At 47.0% G+C, this 16,107-nt stretch overlaps 1 pseudogene across 1 annotated transcript in view; it reads left to right on the forward strand.

Moving 5' to 3' along the window:
• Positions 1-16,107, forward strand: part of LOC149357958 (uncharacterized) — a 104,176-nt pseudogene that overhangs the window by 40,209 nt on the left and 47,860 nt on the right. Inside the window, exons 3-4 of the transcript XR_016291911.1 lie at positions 1,895-2,045; positions 2,781-3,112. The product of XR_016291911.1 is annotated as an uncharacterized LOC149357958 (transcript). The remainder of the gene's footprint in view (positions 1-1,894; positions 2,046-2,780; positions 3,113-16,107) is intronic.

Consider the following 16,107-nt stretch of genomic DNA (forward strand, 5'->3'; position numbering starts at 1 on the left):
GTGGCATGCACTGCTATGCTAGTTTCGGACTGATGTAGTTGTAGACTGTGTGATGTTTTGCTTCCTTAGTAAATACGCAAAAACATTTAAACATTGGTATCAGTTAACACGATTTTTAAGACATACAAATATATATTCTTTTATTTTTAAAAGTACACATTTCTCTTGTCTAGACACTGAGTAGCTTTATATAATGCACAATGGCATTCTCAATGGCAATGCAGTTATTATTCTTGCGTTTGATCCCTCCACAAATTCTATGAGGACGCCGCGGTGCAACATGAGCCCCCCCCCCCCCCCCCCCCCCGTCCGAACAAAATTTCTGGCTACGCCACTGCCAGAGAGGCTCATAATCTCCGCCGTCAGAAAACAACGTAGCCACAAGTGACAACGGGTTCTGCATGTCAGGATGGGCCACCGCAGTAATTGAAAGCGAAGCTCATTTCCCGCGCTTGCAAGAGTTGAGATAAGCATTTTTCCCGGCTGCTATTAATTGTGACCACGGCCGAGCAGTTCGAGATGGCGCGGAGAAGACGCAGTATGAAGCAGTAACTGAAAGTAGCCGCCTGTCTCACATAGGTATTTCCGCTTTATTACCTTTTCCGCTGACGAACGTCTGTATAGGTCACCCTAAATCGGCAAGCAGCCAAGCGCCACCCGCGCCGGGGCCTGTTCCCATGCGATAGCATGCTCCTTCATTGGCTTTGAAACGCGCGCACAATCGGCGTGGCTGCGAAATGTAAACATGTTTGTAAACATCCGGACAAGCTGCCGCCGAGCTTGTTTCCGGCTTCACAAAATGTCACGTGACGGCCTCTCCTCTAAATTTTTCTTCCTCCAAGGCAGATGCGCAGCAGAGAGCGAAAGGGCGTCGCCACATCCGGCTGATCCATATCGATGATCTGATGCTCGCCTTATCGTCGGGTCGAGCGCAGCCACGCCGCTACCGTCACTGCTCGCCAGGGGCGCTTCCAATGCTTCAAGCAAGGGTTTATTGTTTGCCCACATCGTGCAGGAAAGCTGGCCTTCAGCGGCATGCGCTTTCTGCTTCGTCAGGAATGCCACCATTCTCAGTCTCGTGAGCGGTGTGATTTGCGCTTCACTTGGCGGCGAGTTTGCTGCGCTATGGAGTTTAAAAGCTAGTGCATTGGTTTGGCAAGTGAGGTAAAAATTTTGCTTGGCTGAAGGGAATGCATGAAAAAAAAAAGCATGCATGTATTAGCTGCGTTGTCTTGTGATATAAATAGACGCTCAGAATATAACCTATCTAGGATGACTCTAGCAGAGACAACCTTTTTTTCTATGAAAATTTGTTTAACTTTGTTTTCTCCAGTTTAAGAAAGGTAATTTGTGCTGAAGTAAGTGGTCTTCATTTACCTCGTTTCGTGTGCCATTGGTGATCTCTTGAGTGTCATAAAGACAACGGAGCCATGCTATTCTTTTTTCATGCGTTCCTTTTAGGCAAGCAAAATTTTGACCGCCCTTGTGAAACCGATGCAGAAACGTTTATGCTCCATAGTGCAACAAACTCGTCGCCAAGTGAAGCACGAACCACGGCGTTCACGCTGATTGAAAATGGTGACATTCCTGACGAAGCACTTAAAGCACCCCTGGTGAGCAGTGATGGTAGCGGCACAGGTTCGCACGACCAGACGATGAGGCGAGCATCAGATCATCGAGATGGGTCAGCCGTATGTGCCGACGCACTCTTGCTCTTTTCTCAGCATCTTCTGATAGAGCGCACTGGCATGTAGTTTCTCCCATTTCGGCCACCGCTCGCGTGCTACGTTTTACTTTTGGGGCATTTGTACGGGCTTTTCTTTTCGCTTTTAAATGCGCAATAGTCTGTTATTCAGCAGGTATGTAAACTTGTGCAACTTTCCATCCTTTTCAGGGACTTCAACAAAAACTGAGCGACAGCAGGCTTGGGCGCCATCCAATGGCCCCATTACGCTTGAATCCATTCATTCTTGGGGTCCTTACCAATGAATCGCCCCTCCCTTGTTCAAGAAGCCCGTTTCACTGGGGGAGCCACTGTAGAACAGGTATGTAGATCAAATTTAAGATTGGCATGGCACTTGCCAAAAACGTGGTGCTCTATCGTTTTCTCATGTTTTCATTTACATCACCGTGAACTTTTAAAAGTGGCCTGTATTGGAGTAGCTATGATATTGTGGTCATGAAATATGTGGAACGCTGCAATGCTAAATAAAAAGGTCAAGGCGACGCCACATACAAAATGCAAACAGCTTGACATTTCTAGTCTCTTTTAGCACTGCTGCACGTTGCATAGCTCACAGCATGTGCTAGGTTGCATTTGAACCATAGTGAGGTTTATCTCTAGTTCCATCATCTCAGCGTCATATATTTGTTAGTGCTGTCATTTTGTTTTTTAGCGCTGCAAAGAATCGCCTAATTCAAAGCGTCGGCCACCTTACGTTTCAAGTGTGGTCATGATGTCATCAGAATCTGCCATAGATGGCCCCTTAATGCATTTGCTCAGGCAGTAAGTAAAGAAATCATGTCCTTGGAAGAAACGTTGCCAATGTATTGGAAAAGCCTGATTAAAGGTTAACTTCTCTCCTCTAGATCGGAAAAGAATATAAGTGTGCCAGAAACAAAATACGTCTAATATCACTGCTTCAGTTCACAGCTAGTAACTGGAGATATCCTTGTTTGACACGCACAAAAATGATGTCACACTTCTCACCTATCTGTGAACCAAAGACATTAGCAGGCAAACATCATAAATTGTTGTTTCTTTGTTCTATGTGATGCAGATCACTCTTGACATTGCAATGGGCACTGACACCAGCAGTGCTGATGATGGGAGCCCCGTACTTGCACCTTCTGAAGAATTCATTCAACGTGGACAACAGTCTAGTCGATGAAAGTGCTGCAGCCGAGTCCGCGGCTATTGAGGACGGAGGAGCTGAGGGGCAGGGAGGCATCTTCCAGCAGCAAAACCCCTAAAAGGATGCGGGCAACTGCGTCGTCCGACTTCAGACAGGCTTTGCTCACGGAGCAGAGGATGTTCCATGAGAGCTTCGAAGTGTGTCATGCCAGAGAGGTTGAAGTGAGGCAGCAGCTCTTCACCCTGCAAGAAAAAATGGTGAATGCAATTACAAAGTTTTTTGAATCACTATAAGAATTTTTTTAAGGGCACTGGTTTAGCCACATGCTTTCCATGCATATTGATTCATAATGTCAACCTATTTTATTGGCAACTGTACCACACAGCTCATTACAGTTCGTTTTAATGTAGTTGCCATTATCTCGGGAAATTTTCATGGCTTTTCCAATTTTTTCAGCGGTGTATGTTTGTGTTTTGCCAGTGTTTACTTTACCTACCGGTGTTCTGTGTGTGTTAGTTTTCAGACTCATCGGTTTTCTCGATATCTTACCCCTGCTTTCATCTCGGCAAGTCACGCCATACACTTTTTATTTGTTTTCTTCAAGGTTGTGCAGTATGACATTACAGTCGAACCTCGTTATAACGAACACGGATACAACGAATTATCGGGTATAACGAAGTGAAAGAAAAGTTTGGTTGGACATGCTTTATTTCTAAGGGAGTTCTGTCTGTATAACGAAACGAAAAATTCAAAATTTGACACTGTATCGGTTATAACGAAGCAGTTTTTGTATTCACGGGGCTCAAAATGCTCAAACAAGTAGGAAAAAATCTCAAAACACGCTAAATTTTGATCTTTTGAAGCGCGCGCACCTAAAATGTGTTTGAATCACCCGCGCTTCCGCACGCAACGCCATCTAGGGAGAGCGAATGAATCTAGCATCAATGGCTGCCTAGCACGTGACTGGCACGTGATCGAACCGCGCCCGCTCCCCGGCCACCCCCGCCGTCGCAATTTCCGACCCGCGCCCCGTGCGCGCTATCTCTGCAGTTCAATCTGTAGACGCCGTAGCAGAACGCGTCTTAACAAACAGCAGTTTCGCTTGAAATGAAGATAAAGATATTCAGGGCAGTTGACAGCGGGCGCAAGGAAAAGTCATTGCCGCAGACTTCGGTGTTGCGCCTAGCACTCTTATCTATCTAGATAAGATGGTTATCTTGAGCGCAAGGCAGAAGATTGCAAACGCCCACTCTGCAGGCGCTGTGAAGAATGACAGCAAGACAGGATGTTGAAGATGCCTTGCTAACCTGCCTGTGTCTGTTGCCGCCCTTTAAATTAAGGCGAGAAGTCTCACTTCCGTCTGAGGCCACAATGACTTTCATGCAAGCAGTGGCTGGCTGCAGCGATTTAATGACCGCCATCGGATTGTTTGCCACATCATGTCTGGCGAAGAAGTAGCCGTTGGCGCCGAGAACTGCGAGAAGTAGGCAGAAAGCTTCCGCATGCAACTGGGAGGCAAGCGGACAATTTCGGCGAGACGACATGGCGTCAGCTGGCGGTTCCGAACGTTACGTTCGAGGAATTCATCTGTGCAGATGACAACTTGGCTGTGGCGCCCGAACTGACCGACCAAGAAATTGCTGATCAGGTGGTTTCTGCAGATGATGCTAGAAACAGCGATGCATGTGAAGATGGCGAAGTGCGAGCTCTCAGCAGCGGCGAGGCCGCTGACATGGCCAGGAAGTTCAGGGGGTACTTCGGGAACTTACCTGTGGCCAAATCAGCTGACATCGGGAAAGCGCTGCTCTGTGTTGATTTCGTCGAGAACTATAACCTGTCAAACAGTGTGAAGTGCCGCCAAACGAAGATTACGTCGTTTTTTAAATAACATAGTTTTCGCACCTGGCCAGCAGCCCGATTTGTGTTTCCTCTTGCTTTCCAGTACGAAATGCAGGGCGAGGTTTCATATGCTTATACCACGCGTTAAATTCAAAGATAGTGCATTTTTTCAACCCTGTGCTGTCCATCTTAAAGTACTCTTTACTTGGGTTTATTAGTGACCTTTTCGGCGGGAATTTGAGTGCATGCTTTTATAACGAATATTGGATATAACGAACGAATTTCCGCGCAAAATGCGACTTCGTTATAACGAGGTTGGACTGTATTTATGGTGGCTCCAGTTTTATTGATTTTGTTTTTCATTCTTGCTGTTGTACATTTGTTTTACTTGCTTCAGTGCCTGCGCGATGCTGTGCAGCAATTTGTGATATTCAAGGCAGTGTTAACCACATGCAATATACATACCTTGGCATGATGTGAGGTGGCTCAACCACACTCTTGGTCACTTGTACTCACATCCACCCACTCGCACTCGTACTCATGTCACTCACACTCACAACCACTCACACTTGCACTGATGTCCACTCGCACTCACTCACATTCATGACCACTCACAGTGACAACCACTCACTCACACTCATATCCACTCACACTCATAACCAATCACCCATACTCGTGCTCACAACCAGTCACACATAACCACTCAGATTCACAACCACTCACTCGCATTTCCACTCACTTGCACTCACTACCACGCGCAGTCGCAACCACTCACTCACACGCACAACCATTCACTCACACCCATGTTCATTCACTCACATTCACGCTTACTCACTGTTTTCTTGTTTGTTGACAACAGGAGGATGAACGGTTTACTGCCTTGACTGTGCTTGTGGCTCCTCTGGCATAGTCTTGGTCACACAGATGTGGTGGCGAGTCGCCCGGGGCTCTGCCCGGCTCTTTGGCCACTTTTCACAGTTTCAATGACCGAAGGAAGTGGTCACTCATCACACATTACTTCCATGTCCTGAACCAATGTTACGCACATGTGCTTTCGGGCTTGCTGTGGAGACGATGAGTGTCTGTTTAGCGTCAGCTGAAATGCTTAGAAACATTTTTGAATGATTTCCATAGGCGTGTGTAGGGTTCTTCATGAAGGGGAGCCAAGTTTCAGTGCAGCATCCTCTTATCCCCAACCTCCTCTCCCCCTAGGCGCCTTGCGGTCAAAACGGAGTGCAAAGATGAGGAATGATTTTAAAATATTTATTTCAGTGTGATGGAATTTCGATGTGTACGAAATATTATTAAGCAGTAGTTTATACTTTCATGTGCAAGATCGGCAGAGGAAGGCAGTCCCATGCTGCTGAGGCATGAATGCACCAACGCGCTTCCGAATGAATTTACATTTTCTCTAAACCACAGAAATTATGACACATCTGTCTTGTTAACTGCAAAAATGAACCTGAAAAGGTTGCCTCAAAGTGACCCAGCTAGTAAACATTTTTTGGAATACAACATCATGGGTCTTCGGCTGCCTGTATCGCCAGAAAATCTGAATGACCGCAACACTGCACGATAAAAAATGACGTGCCAGATCCGACAAAGTAAAGGTATAGGCAGACCTGGCGCCCCCTTTGATGATTAGAGAGGGTGGTCACAACCCCTCCCCCTGTGTGCATGCCTATGACGGCATCTAAGTAACTATAATAAATTGGCCTTTTCCTTAATTTTTTTTCTTTTTCTTTTTATAATAAACCACTACCACAATGGTCGTTGACGGTGTCCAGTACCTATGTTGGGTTTGCCTTGACAATGACGTGTCCTCTCATCTGCATGAATACATTGGAGGCAAGTGGTGACTGAATACCTTTAGCGGCATTGGAAATAGAGAGTATCTTCGAAAAGATCAAGTGAGTTCCTCACGAAATGGGTAACGACTGGAATGGGCCTCAAGTACAGTTTTGCCCTGCAGAAGAAGGATCAAAAGGGGAGTGGCCATTATTAGTCCCTTTAGAACTGACTCTTGGGCTTTCTTTGGGGCATAATTAAGAGCAGGGCTGGCTTTGTCTAGCCAGAGCAGGTATGCATGAGCGATCTGTGGATATGCGTGCGTGCAGTGCGTTGTCTGCGCGGCACACAAACCCCATCTGAAGGAGGCCTCAGAAACCAGTGCAGTGCTCTTGCTTGAGGCCGGTCCGTGCAGAGACCACATTCGCATCTGCATGGGCATGGAGGGCGCTAACAATGCACCTAATTTAGAGACTGGATAAGGTATAAGGTGACTCTAACCTAATTATTTTCCCATAGTTCACTTCATTGTTTGTAGAGGAAACGCTCATGGAAGAATGTGTATGCAGCTAACTTGTGAGCACTGAAACAGTGGAACTTTACTGGAAAAAAGACCTATCCTCAAGTTCTTAGAGGAAATCGTAGTGTCCGGTTCAAAGGATTCCTCAAGGTGTACAGATATCAGTGGGAGTAGAACTACTGAAATTGGAGTGTCCAGATAGAAGTTTGCCCCCTTACAGTTTTGCAAACACAAAGATAAAACAAAATCGTATTTCACAAGCCCATTTCACTTGCCCAGTGCCAAAGATTGGCCACCACAAATTGGAACCACGCCTGGCACACATGCAGTGGAAGCTTGTATGCAGTTCTTGACTTCCCAGGACAGCCCGCAGCAGCCCAAGTTGCCAGCGGTGTAGTTCCATGTTCATGGCACTGACGGGAGCCTTTTCATGACCCTACAGAAAAACCGTTTTGTTTTCAACTCTAGTGGGAGCATTGGGGAGCTTAGTCATCAACTCTTTCCTGTTCAAGCGCAGTCCAGTGTCCAACATGTCGGCACCATTCAGACATGTTTATGAAAAACTCTTCCTCCCCGCTCTCAGTCTCCTGTTCTCTTGTCATATTTTTGGCTATGATGTCCGTCCGACAACTTTTCTTCGCTGCTTTATCAGTACCGGCAGTTTGAACAGCAGCACTCTCTTGCTCAATACTTTTAGGTAAAACGAAAACTGTGTTGCCCCTACCTTGATTCTTATTGGCTTTGATTCGCTCGTACTCCTTTTCTTTTGCAGTTTTTTTTCTAGAATGAAAATGTGACAACACTCAGAAATGTATTTTAGGTCCCTTTCCCGAGTATATAAGAAATTAATTTGAACTGTACGGCCAACCAATCAAAAAGTGTGCGCCCATTTTTGCTGCCACCTCATTCCACTGCCGAAAATAGCCGCACCATTTCTTCATCATCGCCACGAAACAATGATTTCTGGAGCAGATTAAAACATTAAATACTACCACTTCGGCTGTCTCCTTGGTGTGAAGGCGTCACCATGCCTGATGCTATGCATACAAAAAATAAAAACCACATGCTTAATTTGTGACACAGTGCTCCTTCAAGTACATGACAGAAACGAGAACCTCTGGTGTTACCGAAAAGCACACTTGGTTTTCGCATCATTTCCAGGCTTGAGCCTAGCTTGGGTGGTTGAGTAGCCAGGCCAAGTAGATCAGGTTCTTTGCATGGTTCCGGCCCTAGTAAAAAAATTTGCGGCCAGAGCAGAGCTCTACAATGCACATGGCTTGGCACAGAAAAACCTAAGCGTGCACTGCAGTGCTCGAGATCCCACCTTGTGCTAGTTACTGCCAAGAAGCTGACAATAATTTCGGCAGCAAGCATTGGAACACTGTATATATGAGCTCGAGCCGCGTAGGAGGCGTGTCAAGAGACGTCTGCCTTTCTAGCAATGGCAGTGCGAAATGCGATCAACGGATCTGACACAACTTGTAATGGCTCACTGCACCCGTGAAGGGCCTGCGCCCGTGCCTAGCGGTGAACTAGTAAGGTGAACTGGAATAAAAGATTGCCATTTCCTCTCCAGTGTAATCCTTAGGTTCTAAATAGACGCCGGCATGATGCCTCATGCTGCCTTGAGCGTCCTCAGCAGTGAATATATACTTCCCTCAACTGTCAACAACATGAAAATAGCTAAACACATGTGACAAGCTTCAGTATCACATGAAGTTTGCTGCCACTCATGTCCACTCACAACCACTCACCCCAACTCATGTCGACTCATCACTCATCCTTCATCTTTGGCCTTTACTTGCAGGATTCCAGACGCAACGATCATACCCTTAAAACACTCAAGGCATCCACGCAATCCGTGTTGCAACTTCTATGTCGCGTATCCTCCCTGCACAAAGGTTTAGACGAAGCGGACAACATGAAAGTAGTGCATGCTTTTACACTTAGCCGAATTTTATACGCCACCCCATATCTTAAGCTGAACCGCATGGAAACAGAGCGAGTGAACGCCATGATTCATCTAGCAACCAAGGCAGCCTTAAACCTATCCCGCAGCACTAGCACAGCCAAGCTCCTTGAACTAGGCATGCATAACACCTTTCAGGAACCAGTAGATGCGCACCTTCAGACACAGTACCTAAGACTTGCCGCGAGCGCAACTGGCAGGCATATCCTTGCTTCTCTTCGCATCAACATTCCCGCTAATCAGACATCCCTTATAGCCATTCCTCAACACATTCACACCCCTCTCATTGTGAAACCCCTTCCCCGGAACGTTCATTCCCAGTACCACATTCCTCGCCACATGGCTCGCGCTAAGGCCCTACACAAGTATTACGACAAGCCCAGGACGCCATTTGGGTAGACGCCGCGTGCACAGCGCATGAAGCTGTAGCAGTTGGTTACAATCCAGCCCTAGCACAGCTCCTCACACACCGCCTTCCCTCGGGCTGTACGCCTGAGGAGGCAGAGGAAACCGCCATCGCCCTAGCCCTTGTACATTCCAATGCAAACTACATCTTTAGCAACTCCAAAACGGCTCTGTTCAACTTCACGAGAGGCAGGATTCACGCCCCTGCTTGGGAGTTGTTGAACACCCCCTCCAAACATTTACCACACAGGGTAGAGCTCCAGTGTGTGCCGGCTCACTCAGGGAATCCAGGAAACGAGGCTGCCGATAAATTGGCCCGAGGTTTGATTTGCCGGGCACAGGACGGCCTCGGTCCAGGCATCTCGAGAGAACGGGCACACATCTTTGCAGAGCTGACGCAAATGCCCCGCTTGGACCGTCGGACTTACCCTCCTCCACATCCCTCCCTTACCCATTCCCAACAGATCCTCTGGAGATGCCTCCAGACCCGCTCTCTCTCATCCCCTCAGCTGCTATCTCTCTACTGTGGCACCTCCCCTGCATGCACCCTGTGCAGCGACCCTCATGCCACACACTCCCACATCCTTTTCGGCTGCCCTGCTAATCCTCCCCCGCAGGGACAGCCCACGTTATCAAGTTGGGAGGACTGGGAGGTCGTGCTCTCGTCTCTGGACCCGCCATCGCAGTTTGCTGCGGTGCTTCGGGGTGCCGACATCATGAACTGTTGCATATCCATAGCGTGCCCGCAGAACGCCGAACCAAGGAAGCAGCCGCACAGCCAGTAGAACCAGAAAAATGAACGTTTATTCAAAAGTGTAGGACGTATTTATAAGCAGCCGAGTGGCCAGAAGATAGGAAGGAGCACGTGTACATAGCGATAGCTCGAAGCTATGAAGGATCGCCAGATAAGGCGATAAGAGGTGCGCGCACTTCGGAAACGCACGTGAAGATTCCATATGAACAAACACCACATGAACGTTCCGACATAGAGTGGGACCGTGCAGTGGTCCAGGGACCCAAGGGGGTTCAACACACTTGCCTCAATAAAGTTTTTCTCTCTCTCTCTCATCACTCATGTCCTATCACCACTCATCTCTGTCACACTCACATCCACTCACTAACACTCATTTCCAATTTCATCCACTCACTCGCACTCATCTCTACTCACACTTGCATCCACCCTCACACTCATGACCACCCACACTCACTCATCTCTACTCACTCTCACATCCACTCATTGACACTCATGACCACCCACACTTGCATCCACTCACTTGCACTAACACAACCATTCACTCACACTCACAGACATGAGTGTGACATGATATGAGTGCACTCATGAGTCAGTGTGCCGACCTCTGTAATATGACATCATCTGATGTGACTCCAGGTTTTGTCTGTTTTTTTTCTTGCTCAATTTTTGCATTTGTTTTGGCACCAGTGCAGTGATTTGTGATACTCAAGGCTGTGGTAACTGTGTTATGCGGCATTATTTAATATGACTCCTTCCGATTTTATCTATCGTTTTGTTTTTCTTTCTTGCTTTGTTGCATTTTTTGCACTTTTTTCCAGTACCAGAGTGATTTTCAATCAAGGCTATGGTAACCACATGCATGTCACATTATCTCAGGTTACTCCTTCCGATTTTAGTCTATTTTATTTTTCTTGCTGTTTTGTGCTTCTTGCAGCTGTTCCAGTACATTAGCAATATTTGGCACCGCTTTGTGATATTTTTCCGGGGATATATTCTGCAGCAGCATAGCATTGTGGGGATGTTGGTAATTCATGTTTAAACAACGGGCTCAGTGTGCAAAGATGAAGGACAAGATAAAGCTAGCCAATGTTTTTCTTTGTCTAGTCCTTCATCTTTTTGCTTTGGTTCCTTTGAATGTGACACATACCTTGTTTTGTTAAGTGTTGGCAGTTAAGCCTATAGAGAGGCTTCCTGTGTAACCTTTCATATTTTATGTGCATCTTCTGTGTGTTCTGCTGTCATCTTTTCACACAGTTTCTGAAAGTGAATGCATGCATCAACTTGCCAGCCAGAAAACGTGGTTATTGTAAATGGATAGCACTGTTTACCTCAGTTTTATGCTCGCGTCTTGTAGGATTCTAGGATTGCAACTCATACTGCTGCACCCGTTTCGGTTTGAGCATCTGTAACTCTCTATTGCACCTCATACAGGGCCTCGGAAACCTTTGCATCAGAGGTCCAGTCTCGCATGATGTCTCCAAATGTTTCGCAGATGTTATTCAGCGTACAGCAGGTGCGAATCACCATTGAAGCTGTATCTAGGCTGCACACCATCGTCTTCATGCAGAACCTAAATGTTGCCTTCATTGTGTCAGACGCATTCTCCACCGCCCTTCTAGCTTTCAAAAAGCGGTAATTTAACCATTTCATGTCGGCATTCATTTGGATGCTATGGCTGACGGGTTACATTAAGTCTGCTCTGAGGGGAAACGCTTCATCTCAGGGTATTATCCCCGCAGGGAGGCGTCTGCAGCATGCAGACGTTGGTGAGTGGCGACACCACGGGGTTAACCCGAGCATCCGCAGGGACATCCCCGCAGGGGGATGATGGTGAACAATGCGTCACCACGGACCCGAGCATCCGCGCTTAGCCGTGCGTGGCATCGCCGTGTCCGGGGAAAAGGGGATCCTGGTGGTTGAGCTGATGCCGAGCGTTTGGACCCTTAAGGCCCCTCGGCGGAGGCAACACACCACTTTGGCCCCAGCTTCCTGTAGACGGCACCTCCGGCCTGACCCGACCGGGGGAAATCGGCAGTCGCCTTTTCCTGTTCTCCTCTCCATCTTTCACTTTCCTATCTCCTTTCTTACAACTCTCCTGTATCCTCCTCCCTTCTTGGTTTTTTCCTCTTTTTCCTGGCGGCGAGGGTTAACCGTGTGTGACCAACTACCCTGTGTTGAGTCATATTAGGTTATAGTTAAGGTGTACAGCTGGCGTGGGCAGGACTTTCTTTCAAGTTCCTGTCGCGTCCCCTTGTTGGACTCCATGGTGGGTGGCTGGCACCATGACCGAAAAACATCAATTTTTTATGGCTCCCCCCCTTTCCAAACCTGATCGCTCTCTTAAAAGAGTGCGGAACGAAGCAGAGAACTTTTTTTCCAAAAAGAAACCAACATTTGCCAAATTCCATGTCATCCACAGTGAAGTTCAAGATAAACAGGCCAGAATTCTATCCCCCTTCATGGTATCGAAGTGCTTAACAGAAGCTTTGGGCCCCGGCTACAAAGTATCCAAAATGACCAGTGGCGATTTATTGCTGGAACGCCGAGAAAATGTCCAAACCACCAAACTCTGTAACATAGTGTCTATTGGGGACACACCTGTCTCCATCACTGCACACCGATCCCTCAACACTGTCCGTGGCGTCATCTCAGAAAATGATTTTCTACACCTTACCGAGAAAGAAATGCTGGAAGGGCTTTCCGAGCAAAATGTCATTGATGTATATCGAATCAAGATCCGCAAGGACAACAAAGAAATAGATACCAAACACCTAGTCCTGACTTTTAACACATGCACATTGCCCGAAACCATCGACGTTGGATACCTCAAAGTAAATGTAAGACACTACATCCCTAACCCCCGAAGGTGCTTTAATTGTCAACGGTTTGGCCACGGATCGCAGAGTTGCCGCGGCCACAAAACTTGCGCGAAATGCGCGTCGAAGGAACACCATTCTGAGGAATGCGACGCAGCTCTACGCTGCGCTAATTGTGAAGGAGAACATGCTGCGTACTCCAGGGCATGTCCGTCCTGGAAGAAGGAAAAGGAAATCATCACCATTAAGACCAAGGAAAACATTTCATTCAAAGAAGCCAGAAGGCGTTTTGCACTGACAAATACATTCTCTTTCACAGCCAAACCAAACTATGCTGACGTGGCGCGCAGGGGCGGTGCACCACGCAGCACTCCGGCATCTGCCGCGGCCACTCCCACCGCGCCTGTGGTAGTGCCATCAACGCCCCAGGCAGAGACAGCCAAGGCTGCTCTGCCAACTCCAAGCCAGGGAGTGCCGGCCCATGGGCCAGCATCCCGCAGGACTTCCCCCCGTCGGGGCAGGCCTGACACCAACACATCCGCGGCTTCGCGGTCCTCCAGCACCTCTGGTGAGGTGATGGATACAACTACCACTCCGCCCGCTTTACGGCGGCGGACCGGCTCTCACGAGCGAAGAAAAGATAAAACCCTGGTAACGGGCCCAGAACAGTAAATTCCTTCAGTTCCATTCACACCCAAAAAAACAAACATGATATTTGCGATTCAATGGAACTGTAGAGGAATGTTAAGGAACTACAGTGATATAACACATATTCTAGGGTCCGTGATGCCTCTAGCTCTATGTCTCCAGGAGACCAATCTTGGTCCCCAACATTCAAATATCTTAAAGCATTATACAACTTTTAGGCGTGATCGCGAACATGCAAGTAGACTCTCGGGAGGCGTCGCAATCATCATCCAAAGCGGCGTCCCGGCTCAAGAAATCAAACTGAAAACAAAACTTGAGGCGGTTGCGGTTAGCGTCATCAGCTACAAAACCATAACAATATGTTCTGTATATCTTCCCCCACACATCACATTAACATGCCAAGATCTAGAAGGCCTGATCGATGAACTGCCGGAGCCATTTCTGGTAGTTGGCGATTTTAACGCTCACTCTCCGTTTTGGGGAAGCGAACGCTGCGACTCTAGAGGCCAAACAATCGAAGATTTTATACTTTCGAATAATGTCTGTCTTTTAAATACGGGAAAAGCCACATATTGCTGCCCAAGCTCAGCAAAAATGAGCTCTCTCGATTTAGCCTTCGCATCACCATTACTTTTTAACGATTTTAAATGGGATGTTTTAAATGACCCCATGGGCAGCGATCACTTACCTACCGTCATCAGGCTCTCATCATCCACTCCAATCATCCCCACAAGGCCACGGCGCTGGAAAATTCAGCTTGCCGACTGGTCACTCTTTACAAAAAGTGCCACTCTGGAAAAGGAATTTTGTGACGACCTTAGCACAGATGAAATTAATCAGAAGTTTACTGAATGCATAATATCGGCCGCAACACTCGCTATACCACAAACAACAGGACTTGCACAAAAGAAACACAAAGTATGGTGGACAAAAGAATGCACATTAGCAAAAAAACAACAAAACAAAGCCTGGAGCGCTCTGCGTCGATATCCCACTGCAGAGAACTTACTTACCTTTAAGAAGGCAAAAGCCAGAGCGCGGTATGTCCGAAGAAATGCAGAAAAAACCTCTTGGCAGAAATATGTCTCCTCAATAAACAGCTCAACAACATCAAAGAAAATGTGGGAAAAAGTGCGTAAATTTACTGGTGACCATACCCCTTTCACACTTCCTCTCTTGACAGCACCCGGGACACAAACATCTTTAGAAGAACAGGCCAACATACTGGGCGAGCATTTTGCTGAGATCTCAAGCTCATCCAACTACACAAGCACATTTCAAAAACACAAAGCAATAGCTGAAAAACAAAAATTTCCATCTGGAGCAGGTGTTCATGAGGATTACAACCAGCCTCTCACACTACAAGAAATAAATAAGGTATTATCTTCTGGAAAAAAGACAGCACCAGGACCAGACAACGTGCATTACGCTATGCTTGCACATCTCTCCGAGGCTGCTGTAGAGGCACTGTTAAAATTCTTTAATAAAATCTGGATAACTGGAAATATACCTGACGAGTGGAAAAAAGCAGTCATAATACCCTTTCTCAAACCCGGAAAACCACCAACAAGTCCTAGCAGTTACAGACCAATAGCCCTCACCAGCTGCATTGCTAAATCTTTCGAAAGTGTAATAAACATTAGACTGACCTTCGTACTTGAATCTCGGCAACTACTAGATAAACACCAATGTGGGTTTAAGAAAACATGCTCCACCACAGATCACCTTGTCCGCCTAGAAAACACCATCCGGGAGGCGTTCATCCACAAGCAGCACTGTATTGGGGTCTTCTTCGACCTGGAGAAGGCCTACGATACTACGTGGAAGTTCGGCATCCTCCGTGACCTAGCAGAGCTAGGTATCCGCGGCAGGATGTTGAACTGCTTGAACGACTTCCTGGCTAACCGCACATTCCGAGTCCGCCTAGGAGCAACTCTCTCCATGACTTTCACCCAAGAGAACGGCGTACCCCAGGGGTGCATTCTAAGCACGACACTCTTCATAATAAAAATGAATTCCTTAGCTAAAGAAATACCCAAGTCCATAATGTATTCAGTTTATGTAGATGACCTACAAATAGCATGCACGTCCTCCAGCATATCAACCTGTGAGAGACAAATACAAATCACACTAAATAAACTAGGTTCTTGGGCAGACAAAAATGGATTTAAATTTTCCCCTCAAAAAACAGTAGCTGTTCTTTTCTCATTGCGACGAGGCCTACAGGTCGATCCCAGTCTATACCTGAATCACACTGCGCTACCAATTAAACAAGAACACAAATTTTTAGGCCTAACTTTCGACAAGAAACTCACATTTCTACCACACATTAACAACCTTAAAAAGAAAGCTTCTCAAGCCCTCAATGTCTTAAAAGTGCTCTCACGGAAGCGGTGGGGGTCCGATAGAGCAAGCCTTTTACAAATATATCGCTCTCTGGTGCGCTCCAAGCTGGACTACGGGTGCATAGTATATGGCTCGGCAAGAGCATCCTACTTGAAAAGATTAGACCC

This window comes from Amblyomma mixtum, chromosome 3 (assembly GCF_055824585.1).
Source record: "Amblyomma mixtum isolate Tamu chromosome 3, ASM5582458v1, whole genome shotgun sequence".
Classification (NCBI taxonomy): Eukaryota; Metazoa; Arthropoda; class Arachnida; order Ixodida; family Ixodidae; genus Amblyomma; species Amblyomma mixtum.